Genomic DNA, 13292 nt, shown 5'->3' with positions numbered 1-13292 from the left:
TAAATATATAAAATATATATAAAATATATATTTTAAATGGTATATTCAAAAATACCAGCTATTGTTTGGAACAACAAAAAATTTAAATGTTTGTGAAACGAGGGAGTCAAGTAGCCAAAGGGCAAGGTTTAGAAGATTTATCGAGAGGGCGTTTGCGGAAGGTTTTCGAAAAGCGCGGTCCAGATGAAAGACGATAGAAAAAGAGGTGTATAAGCTGTAACTGTGACTATGTGGATCGTGGGGGGCAGGCTGTATATTTTATTTTGCGTTTTTAATACTAAAAAGAAAACACCATTTTGCGACAGTTAAACGTAAATAGTAAAACAAAAGACAACAGCCCGCCCACCCGAGATCCCCGCGCGTCAAAGCGTCACTGTGATCTCGTAATTATTAATAAATATCTAATTATAATGATGAATAATCATACGAATATTGTAATACCCCGAACCATCCCCAGACCCGATCCAACTCCTCTCCGCCCCGTGAAAAGAGTCTAAGATTGTATTCGCATTTATTATTGTGTTTTTCAATTATATCCACGTATGCATTAGTTCGTAATCGTAACTGTAATTTTAAATACACCTTTCAAATGATCTCTTGAAGGAGCTGTTTGCTGTTAAGCGAGTTTGCAATTTCAATGCCCTACGATTCCTAATCGGAGAATTGAGTCTCCTTAACTTTCTATACATACGATTATTTTATATAGTTTCCACTATTCGAGACGTTCTTCTTATGTGGGAAACAAGGGGCATTGACGCTCACCGACAACCTCAGTTAAAACATATTGCGTTGATTATGTGTACGACGGTTAATTTACTGCTATTATTATATTATTATTGTATCATTACGATTCTCATTATTATTATCAACATGATGATTATTAGTTCTTGTATTGTCGCAGTTAGGTTGCAAATTACTCCTGCGTTAAAGAGGTAATCGACTAGTCTTTACCGGACAAAGCATTGAGATTCTTTTTACGATGAATATTTTCTAAGATTAACATTTTCCTCTGTTTTTATTTTAAGTATTTTACCTTTTTGGTACCGCCATGCTGGAGATGTCTGAGTCGACACTGATGTCGTGTAGATTAAACAGAATTCAAAGAATGGTAAATGCAATTCGGGCTCAATCTATCGGAATTTGTACGCTAATTTCACTGTCACTTAGTATATCAACCATCATTGTTTTCTTAGATCCATTTAACAGCAATAGATTATTGTAGTATATCTGTAGGTACTCAATCTTTTCATCAGTATTTTAATTTGGGCCTCGTCTCACGCCGCCCAATTCGCTGCCAATGCACTTCTTGTATCTTATACTGAATTTAGAATTTATTTTTATACAAATTTAGAATTTTGATTTCAAGAAAATCCTTGTAAATGAGAAATGACGTCCGTGATAACGAGAAAAGGCTCCGATTCAATTAGTATACTCCGATACATTTATGTCAAGACTCGTACATAAAAACATAACCCCGTTTCACTCAACTTATAATCATGTTTAAGATCGAAAGGAATTTTTAGTTGCTCAGCCTGTCTAAGTTTGCCATAAATACGCGTTTCGAGACGCATACCATCGTCCACAGTGTGTGCTCAAGAATCGCATGACTGCGACCCTTTGCTCGAATTTTCAATGGTGCCAAACGTAGCACACATACGCGCGCACACAATAAGACAACGGGAATCTACTTACCCTATATTTTATTGATTTTATTTCCTTCTCAATTTGGCTGTTTATTCTGTTGCTCGACTTCTGGCTCGTTCGCTCCTTAAAATACAAATCTCGTAGAATTTTCTTACACATCTAAAGAAAACTGTAACGAGGCAGCAATAATAAGACCTGACAAAATGGAAATGTTACTTTTAACTTGTTCTAGATATGCATTTTATAACGTGGCTATGTTTAATAACAAAGTGCACTTATTTGAAACCACATCTTTATTACAGTTCTCACAAAAATTTGGGACCAGAATTCGTCGTATGTTTTCAATTAAGTTCACGGTTCTCAAATCGAAATGCAATACGCGCTTTTTACACAGATTTTCGAAACTCTTGAAACTGAGCCTAAACGAGACTTGAACGAGAATCGCACTGAAAATTCTGTTAAAGTTTTCTTATTCCCTCTTGCTTATAAAATGAAACTTGTAACTTCTCATGTCTGTAATGCGTTACCTGTAGCCAAATGTCCCGTGGACCATAGACCGCCGTGATTAACTTGATAATACGAGGGAGAGAGAGAGAGAGAGAGAGAGTAAGTAAGAGAAATAGTGTTGAGAGAACAATAGACATTAATTGATTTTGGCTTCATGCCCAAAAAAGCATAATGTCACCGCCTGCTCTCTCATGCAAGGCTGCCTTAAAGTCTGCCCAAAAGAAACAGTTCTAATTTTTATAGATGTTTTTCTCTTCTATAAAATAAACTTCTTTAAGCCAGCCTTGCTCTCAAGTCGCTATAAGCTCGCAAGCCTTGTGATAGAGTCTGGACTTCGTGCTGTTTTCCTTTCTGAGTGTCAAAAAAAAGAAGAAAGTAATATATGTGTAAAGAAAAAAAGATATGTATATCGAAACGAAATTTCGTCCAGCTGACCAATCCAAAGAAGTGACCAAATAGCGAAGAGGGAACGATCTTTGCGAGCGTTTGTGCGATGCTTGAGACGCTTCAATCTTCCATTCTGTCTGCTTATTTGTTCATGAGAAATTGAACGAAAGAACGGCGGTCACGTGATAATATATCTTATAAACAGTCCCCTTTGCGGATAAGCAAAGAGTAGTACTATTTCTTTTTTGTTTCTCTTATAATATTATTTCATTTATCTTCTTTTTTCTTACTAAACCGATGTTATTACCCGTCGATGCCTTTAAGTCGCTTAGCTGATACACTTTGGCTCTCAAGCAGCTTAAAAGCGATTCCGAAATGAATGTCGAAATAATGAATGCGGTATTACATTAAAAAATATCAATCTGCGCGGTGCATTGCGCGTTGAAAACGTTTGTTATAATTTCTCTTTTTGTTTCCAAAATTTTACCGTTTTTATTTTTTTACTTTGCATTTGGTTCTGGAATCGTTACGCTCTTCATATTTTAAAAATGATAAATTTTTCTAAAAATTGGATAAAATACTAATTATAGAAAAAAAATCGAAGTCATACGAGAAAAAGAGAAACTATGAAAAACAAAGAAAACTCAAAGCCACAGGACCTAATCATACGATGCTGTGTTATTTAAGTCACTACAAGACAATACGTTATTGCTACTTTTATTTTATTTTATGACATTTTTTTCATGTTATTAATTTTATTAATTATGATTTTACATACTACGTGAATACTGTATTATTAATATTATTATTTGATTTATATCTCCATCTCTTTATTCTTTTAATTATAAAACTCTCCTCCTTTTCCTCCGATCTCCTGGTTCTGAATTATCATCCCTTCCCCGAGTCCAGTCGATTACTTTTACGAATCGTTTTTACGTCCGCTGTCACGTCGATGTATTTTCGAATCTCATCTATTTAACCGAAAACAAAAAGCGAAGCGGTTAGAAGTACGACAATGAAACAAATTATTGATGGAGTACACACGGACAGGGGCATCTCTCCGCTACCCGCATGTCTTTCATTGTACAGATTTTTTCACTTTTATATAGTTATGGATATCGTAATTTTACGATTTCGATGAATCGGTGACTATACTGTCGCCGTATTATTATTGTACTTGATTTTTTATTAAATAAATGTGAACACGCCGAAACCATATAAATGAACTATTCTTTTTTCCAATTCGCCTACAGTCCTTAAAGTCCCTTAAAGCAGTTGATAAGACTTGTGTGTGCGTGGATGGGTATATGGATGTCACACTTTTTTGTGAACTCGATAACATTAAACGGTTAAAGATAAATTGATTATATTTGGAGGGCTTATTTTCAACCCTAATATCTTGAAACTGACCGTACGATTTCTCCGAATATTTATTGGATTTATCTTGCACTATATAATGTTTTAAAACTTGTTTTTTTTAGTAAAAATCAAAAAGACAAGTCACCGGGAAATTTTTTAAATTGGAACTTCGAAAAACCGTTTTCGAGAAAAACGCTTCATTTAACTTGGCTAGTGCCACAAGCTCACATATTGCATATTTTCTTCGAACATGAAATTCATCTACTTCCAGTTGATATTTGGATACATATATATTATAAAGAATTTTTTGAATTTCAGTGTACACAGCTGAATAATGGCATCACAGAATTAGATATTCTACTGAAAAAAACAGTCGTCGGATCCGAAGTCGTATCCTAATGGGATCTGGCATTAGAAACGATGCCCGAACTATCGTAGGCATTTCAGACCGGATGCTACTAGGAAAGTTTTAAAAGTTTGCAATAAATTTTTCGCAAATTGTCATAGTTGGAAAAACCTGCGTCGAATCTGACATGTCTCATTAGGATCCGGAGTCGAAACCTAGTAGAATTTGGGACCGGGTCATAATAGGACCCAACTAGGAATTAATAAAAAAAAGTTTGCAATGAATTTTTCGCAAATTATCATAAAAATAAATTCATTGAAGATCTGGCGTTGATTCCAAATAAGATCTGACGACGGAATCGTAGTCGGAACCATCGGATCCGGCGTTGGAAACGATACCCGAACTGTTGTTGGAACTTGGGATCGGATCCTAATAGGGTTCTACTAGGAAACTGCTTTTAAGTTTTTAATAAATTTTAGCGTACAGTGTCATAATTGAAGCGTATTGAACACTTTCCAAATAAAAACTATCAGTAAAATAATAACTTAAATAACCTTTCTCTTATATGCCCTGACTGTACGTTCGCCGGGCTACGACGCTACTACCGATTCGTTTCAGTCTCGTTCGAAGTGTCGGATATTACACAATATTGAGCTATTAGTGCTATCTGCGCTAAAAGTTTCGAATCAGTTTTTTTTTTGCACCCATGCACGCGAATCACATCTTTAATACTCATCTGCGGGCAAGGTGCTAGAAAATTCTGAGCACTTCGTCCAAATGTGGGTAGTGCGGTATAGGGACATAAAAACCGTCGATGATCTGCCAGGCTGCGTGAAGCCAAAGCTAAGCTAGAGACGAAGAGACTACACGTTAGTATGAACACCATACGACACAGATTAGCTGAGGCGAAAGTGCCGTACCGTCCCAGGGGGCAAAAACCCGTTCTCTCGGAAGTTCACATGGAAAAACGCTTGGCATGGGCTACGGAAGATGTTGATCGCCATTGGTACAATATACTTTTTTTGGACGAAGCGCCCTTCTGGGCATGGGTTCCCATAAGATGTGACTGGTCTGCTGCTGGTGAACGTTTCCTCCAGCGAACTGTTAACTGTTCCTCCAGCGAACCCTATAAAGACCAATGATTGGGGATGCTCCTCACGGCACAGTTTTGGCTGTTTAGAGGTTTTTACTGAGAACCTCAGCGCTAAGCAAATGCTCACAATGTACAAACCTGGTCTTCTGAAGGCTGTAGAGAAGATTTTTGGAGCCAGCAATGAGGATTTGAACCTTCAAGAGGACAACAACCCCAAACATCATAGTGGCCGCAGAACGTCCTGGAAAGCGAAAAATGGCATCACCGCATTGGACTGCCCTCCACAACCTCCTGATTCAAACATAATAAAAAATGTGAGGACTTTCGTGAAGAGGAAAAACTTGCAGAAAGGCATGTATTCACCCTGAAACAGCTCTCTTAGTGAATTAAGGAGGTATGCCGCTCTATATCTTCGGGATATGTCGAAAAATTAGTCGAGAGCATGCCCAGAAGGTGCCAGGTCATTATCCAGAACAACGGGAATCGGACAACCACCGCAGGATTCTGCTGGGAGCAACTTACCTCTATTTCACAGCAATTACTTAGGCCTTACCGCTAATTTTTGCCAATGTTTTGAATGACAGGAAAGGAAATCCCCGTGCATGGCCATATCATGTGTTTAGGTTACACCGCTTTTCCTCTCTAATGTCTCGGGGAAGGGATGGGGCGCTCTTCTATGACTGGTCACAGAAGTAGTTCAGATGCCATCGCAAGTCCTTTCTAGTGTTCTGCTAAGTACCGTGGAGGTGGGAATGCACCCCAAGGGCTGGTCACAGAAATTGTTTAGATCACATAGCTAATACATTCCAATTTTCGCAGGCGAGAGAATGAACACAACTGTGACTAGTTGCAGAAATTGTTCAGGTCACAGTGCAGGAAGGTTTCTCTGTCAATGGCTACAGAAATAGCTTATGTCGTACAGCTAATCCCTTCCAATGTTTCGAGTGGGTGTGAAGGCACCACTGTGACTACCCGGTAATAAGCATGGAATGGAGAAAAATTAATATTTTCAGATTTCAGCGCAAAAGCAAGATTATTCTATTATTTTGAATGCGCGATTTTTCCATCTGTCTAAAATGCCCCAATAAGAATAAGATCCTCCTAAACTTATTCACTTCTATTTCCATAGCGACCGCCACACCGTTTTCTATTCTCCCAAAGAGAACGTGTTTTCAATATATTTAATTCCTTCTAATTGTATCGGTAACGCACCTCACAGATATATTTCTTACTCCTCAGAAGTGGTCATATTTTTATTTTATTTAATTCCTTCTAGTAATTTCACAAAATATATGTAATGAGTTGTTTTAATTCCTTCATGCGGAATGTAAATTCTGAAATTTTAATTCTCACCAATTAAACTCTGCCACTCTAGAGTTTAAATTAGTTAAAATCACACATTTGCCTAGATTTCTTTGTTGCATTTTTTAAGACGTTTAAATAAATTATTCAAATATAAATAAATATAAATTGGAATATTTTTGGAATTTATTAATTATAAAAAGATTTAATAATGAAAAATAGGTAAATAAATTCTTTCGTTAAATTTTACTAAGTCGATTGAGAGGAATAGGATTTGCACTTTTTCTGTTCCCATTAGGGGATTTTTAGACGGTGGAAAAATGGCGTATTCATAGGAATACAAATTCTTAATTTTTCTGAATTCAACGCTTGTTACCGGGTAGTCACAGAAATTGCGTATCTTACACCGATAACACTTTCCAATGGCAGGGAGGCCTTCCTGTGGCTGATCATCTAAATAGTCAAGGTCACAACGCTTAACACTTTTGAATGTATCGTTGGGATGGGAAAGCACACCAAAGACTGATCGCAAAAATCGTTTAAGACAGCATCCCCCTACGATAGTTCATAAAAGCTGTCACCGTTGTATGGACAAGCCGCAGGCTAAGAGGAGGTAGCGACATTGATACCAACCGCGGAAAACAGAAAGGAACATTAACATTCAGGTTTCTTCTAAGCCTCAAGCCCTAGCTGTAATAGAGCTCCCTTCATGAGAATATTTTAGACGAGTCCGACCTTTAAATTATCAGTTATATTCAGTTTATGGTTCTGTGAGAGCTGTGGCTGATTCAAATCGAAGGCTAAAACCGACAATGGTTTAGAAGTCCAACAGAAGCTTGCATAAACTGAACAAGAATATTGGATGGACAAGACAGAATACTACAGCGTACCCTTATAGTATCCACATAGTACCCCTTCCGTATCATGCAACAAAAATTAAAGAAAAAAACAGTAAGATGAACCTTTAATTTATTGCAATGCGGATTCTACCAAAATTTTCCGTGAGAAGATCACGGTATAATTGCAATCGTTTTTTTTCAGTGTTGAAAAATAAAAGAAATACAATACCTGTCATTAACATAGGCTGAAGGCGATTTCAAACGCATCTTATTTTAGTAGCAGCATACTGCTTAAGCGACTGTGGATACGCTTGAAGTCGCCTTCAGCAGAAGTTATGACATTTAAAAAATTTTTTAATTCTGCAAAAAACTGTTGGAATTACTCCGTGACATTCTAATGGCAAATTTACCGTCGAATCCGAATTGAAATAAGTTAAATGCCCATCTTGCTCTTTTTCACCCATTAAGCCACCACAAAAGAGAAGAGTAGAGCCGGAAAGGTAATCATATTAGTCGCAGATACCTTGTTCAAAACCGACCTATTTGAAGACCAAATCTGTGGAAAGAGATTCTTACATCTGCTACGGAGAGCCTCCTTCACTGATGTTAGGTCCTAAATGCAGCTTTGGGGCTCGCCCATGTATGAATAGGTGTCTCCAGTGTAAAGATGGCTTATATCCAAATCCGAATTTCAATAAATTAAAGGTTCATCTTAATGTTTTTTGTGAGTTATTGTTGCATGATACGGAAGGGATACTACTTATGTCGATACTATAAGGATACGCTGTACCGTATCCTTTTCGTTCTTTCGGTCCGCCAGGGTCGAGAGATTGTTAATTCTCTTTCACTTATCTCTGCCTCTTCTCTATTCTCCTCCTTGGTCAGATAACACAGCTTTGACTTGTTCAGTGTGATGGTACATCCTTAGTTCTTGGGCGAATTTTTAAACCCTTTCCGTGAACTGTCTGCCAGATGTTATGTAGTCAATCACACACTGAACACGGGACGTATTCTGTCTTGATCATCCTTTTGATTTGAATCATCCAAAGCTCCCACATCACCATAAACTGAATATAACTGATGGCTTAAAGGTCAAACTCTTCTAAAATATTCTCGAGAAGGGAGCTCCATTACAGCTAAGGTTTCGGGCCTAGGAAAAACATGAATGTAAATGTTCCTTCCTGCTTTTCGCTGTTGGTCTCAATGTCGCTTCCTTCTATTCGGCTGCGGCTCGTCCATACAACGGTGATGGTTTCTGTGAACTATCACAGGAGGGTCTTCCCGCTCACATGATACTATGGAAAGAGTTAGCACTGTGTCCTGAACTATTTCTTTGACCAGACACAGGAGTGCTTTCCCGCCAAGAAGGAGACATTGGAAATGCGTTCTGCTGCGATTTAAATTTTTTCCCCGACCGGTCATTGGAAAGGGATAGCAGTGTTTTTTTTTTTATTACACCATTAAGCCATTTCCCTTTCGGGGTAGGCGTGACTCACTCGGCAGGGGAAAGGAGTAGTGTGTGGATGGGATAGAGATTTTTCAGATTGATCCAGAATTCTCGTGCTATTTATGTAAATAACACGTTCGTTCCGCAACACTGCTCCGACCCAGGTTGCTGATCAATCTCTCTAGCAATCACCCCAAGCGGACCTAAACAATTTCTGTGACCAGTCTCTGGTGTGCTTTCTTATCCCAACGATTCACGCATGTGTCCTTTATCCCACCTGCGAGAATAGGAACGGGTTAGCTGTGTGACCTAAACAATTTCTGTGACCATACTTTCGGCTGCATTCTAACCTCCACGATACTTTAAAGAACACAGATTCTATAACCATTCATGGGGAGTACCTTTCCGGCAACTCAAAACATTGGGAAAAGTTAGCGGTAAGTCCTGTCCAATTTCTGAGACAAGCATGTGCTTTTCTGGCCTTACAAGACATTGGAAATGGTTAGGTGTGTGACCTAAGTTATTTCTTTGTCCAGTCCCAGGGAAATCTTCCCATCAACCAGGAGACATTGGAAATGCGTAGTGGTGGTATCTAACCTATTTCCGTGACCAGTAAAATGGATACCACTATCTGCGCGAAATGTAATAGGGATCGAATCCCGCAACCCATTAGACATTTGAAAGAAAAAGAGGTGTGACCAGAGCTAATTCTGCGAACAATCGCAAAGGTAATTGTTGTTTCCTAAGCTATTTTTGTATCCTGTCACAGTGGAGCTCACCCCACACAGTAATACAAGAATCTGAATTTCATTAAAAAAAAAGGTAGTTGACTTTCAGATGTAACTAAGAGGATCATTTACCAGTTGAAAGTCAACTCGCGATTATAAAATGACTTTAAGTCACGCGCTTGGTTGAAAGTCAAATGCTTTATCTACGTAAAATGTACATTATACGAGTAGGTTAATTTAAGACAGAAAGTTTGTTGACTTTCCGGCAATGCGCGCGTGTGAAATTAAATTTATAGGTTAATTTAAGTCAGATAATTGTTGAAATTCATAAGATTCATGCGCTATAGTTCAGTTCTTAGGAATATGAAAATAATATAAAATTCAAAATTGAATAATTTTAGGAAATAAATATTTTTGCTAAAAGTGAGCATTGAATAGATGATTCATCTCGGGAATTTGATCCCTTATATCATCTGAACATGTTTATAGATTACATACAAAAAACGAAGCACTTATATCCATTTCAAGCTACCAGTTACAGAACATCTTCAATCCTTTTTATATCACATATGTAAGATTATTTTATTCATAATCAAAATCTGTTATAGATCTGAGTACATATATCAAAATAGGAAACGTTGACGAAACGATTACCATGAGCTCAGTGTTGACCGATACTATCCAGCGCTATCGACGCCATATTGGCTACTCTCAGCTGCTCTCTTGGTGCCTCTTCGAAAATCGCCGAAATCCGTCGAAGTGTTTGCGCATCGCATTTTGCGCACACCTTTCTGCCAGCATGAATTGGATTTCAGAGCGCGGGAATGAAAATCATCCTAAACTCAACATACCTGACAGTTAATTATCATATTACCCGTATATCAGATAGGAGACACTGCACTTCAGTTCCATTTTTGGTTGAAATGGCACACACAAATGGCACAAATGAAAAGTGTCTTGAGATCTAAATATTTTTTGAGACCTAGCAACATTTGAAAATGCTAGCGGTGTAAACCTATGACAGGGTTTGTTAGCTTTTTTCCTGCACAATATTTGTGAACGGTCACATATGTGTCCATTCTTCGAACCACAAGAGACTGGAGTGGGTTAGCGGTGTTACTTAAACTATTTCTTTGCTCCACCCTAATGGCTTGCCTGCCCGCCCAAACGATATTGAACAGGGTTGTCGGTGTAATCTGAGCGATTTCTGTGACAAGCAAATGTGTGCTTTGATGCTTGTTACAATACATTAAATAATGATATGGGTATGCCCTTAATTATTTATGTGACCAGTCACAGCACAGTGAGCCAGCCCTACTGGAAATCTAGACAATTTCTAGACACTTTCTAGAATCAGCTCGTTTAGCGAACGTCTAGGGCAATTTTATGGCGGCCGTCTAGTCTAGGGTTCGTCTAGAGTTTAACTAGCGGTGTCTAGTATGTTTTTCCTGCAGCCAGGTATTGCACTAACGATCAACAGGTTTATTACTCTTTATTTTATACTAACGCGCGACCTGATGCTCGTTTTTTTCAGCATTAAAGGAGCTGTCCTTACCATTTTTATTTTTTAGTCGAGTTTCATTGATCTGATCTTGAATTTTTTAGAAAGAATTAAAAGATTATTTTAATCTATATCATAACGCTAAATTTTAGACTTTTTATTACTAAAATAAAAAAAAGTATCTTTTAGAAAGCATTAGCATGAGGTCTGCTATTTTTGAACATTCGCTAAAATGCTCAGAATGTTTATAAAATCAAGTATAACATTTTTTTTAAATGTCAGATAGTGGGTTATGGTAGTGGGATATGGGGTTCTGTTTTCTTTGCGTTTTTGACGGTGCGCAATATGATTTTTTCATTTTTTATGCGATATTGAACATTAAATATTAAATAGCTCCGAGAATATTTATGTTACAGCAAAAGCTAGTTTTAATTTACTCTATAGGTGTAAAAATCATATATTTTTTGGTACTATTTCAGATAGCAAGTACGAGTATGAAATTGAAAATTATGAAAAAATTCCTGCTGAATAAAAGAATTAATTTTTTGCATTCGACTAGGTTAACATTTTTTTAAGTTAAAAAATCTGTTGCCTACAACTTATTTAGTATTGACAATGATTTATTTAGTATTGGAAATTATGGCAACATATTTTACATTGACAATGATATTCCCGTACGAAACGACCCCTAAATGCCCTCCGCTCTAACCAGGTAAAATTTACGTTTTATTTATTTGACGCAGTCCCAATTTTGGGGAAATATTAGCATCAGGGCACTGAGACTACGAAGGAAAGAGTCATAAAAAAGAGAAGACGGGCGCTGATTATTACCAATTTAACTGTTAAGAATAGATTTAATGCGGACATTGTAAGTATGTGTATTTATAAAAAGTTAATAAAATTAAGAAAATAAACAAATAAATATATGACAGCATAAAACAAGGTTTCCAGGTTTAAAAAATGTTTAAAAATACAATTATTACATTTTCTTGATAATTAACAAAAATTGTGTGCCTTTTTAAAACTAAATATTTAAGAAAAAAGAATTCAATAACATTTTCTTTAAGTTTATCAAGAATGTATTTCATGTTATAAAATAATAATTAACAAATTGACAATTAAACATTAACAAAATATAATAATTGTGAATGCAAGGAGGAAGCAGACAAATATTTTTCATCTAACCACCGTGGGAATCACTTTCAACCTGCAGGTTCTTGCACTCCACTTTTCTTTACAGAATTCTTTTTTCTTCTGATTTTAAAGTATTTTATCTTACAAAGAAAAATACAGTATCGAGCACTTTTTGTAATAGGTAATATTCAAACTGGGTATCCATTTTTTCCTTTAGATCAATAAAAAACTATGCATTGTACAGAGGTTTTTAAAAAACAAAAAAGTTTTTTTGTCACTGAGGTTATTAAAACGTTTTTGAACTGGAAAGTTTTTTACTTTTGGTCATCCCTAGACAGTTTCTAAGAAAATTAAATCTCTAAAGAAAAAAAGTATGGAGCCCTTTGTGATATAAGGGAAGTTCTTTTATTTACATATTTTAAATTGCTATTTTAGAAAATCTATTCCACATTTAAATCTGATTAATAAAAAGTATTATTAAAGAATTGCGATAAACTATAAACTGTGAGTTTCATGAACGTTTTCCTATAGCAGAAAAATTTTTTTCTGTCATTGGTGCTATTAAAGCATTTTTTCACTTGACTTTTCTTGATTATTTATTACATTCAGATCGCTTTCAGGCGTTTTGAATATTTTAAGACAATAAGTATTGAATCCTTTGTTAAATAAGTGGAACTTAATTCGTCGTTTCACATATTTAAATTATTGTTAAAGAAGTCGTATTTCGCACCAAAAACGTAGAGATTACTATACAAAAGAGTTGGGTAAATTGATAACTGCGCATTTATGGAGGTTTTTGTATAGAAGAAAATCGTTTTTTGTCATCAAGTTTATTAAAGAATTTTTGCACTTGAAATTTCTTTAGCGTTTAATACTTTTGAGTATTTTATAAATATTTTAAATATTTCAAGAAATAAAGCATCGAGCCGTTTCTGAAATAACTTAAACTCAATTCTCAAATCTTTCGAAATAAAAAATGGTCTATTAAAGTCTCTCAAAAATATT

Source organism: Belonocnema kinseyi, chromosome 4 (assembly GCF_010883055.1).
Source record: "Belonocnema kinseyi isolate 2016_QV_RU_SX_M_011 chromosome 4, B_treatae_v1, whole genome shotgun sequence".
Taxonomy (NCBI): domain Eukaryota; kingdom Metazoa; phylum Arthropoda; class Insecta; order Hymenoptera; family Cynipidae; genus Belonocnema; species Belonocnema kinseyi.
This window is presented reverse-complemented; position numbering follows the sequence as displayed.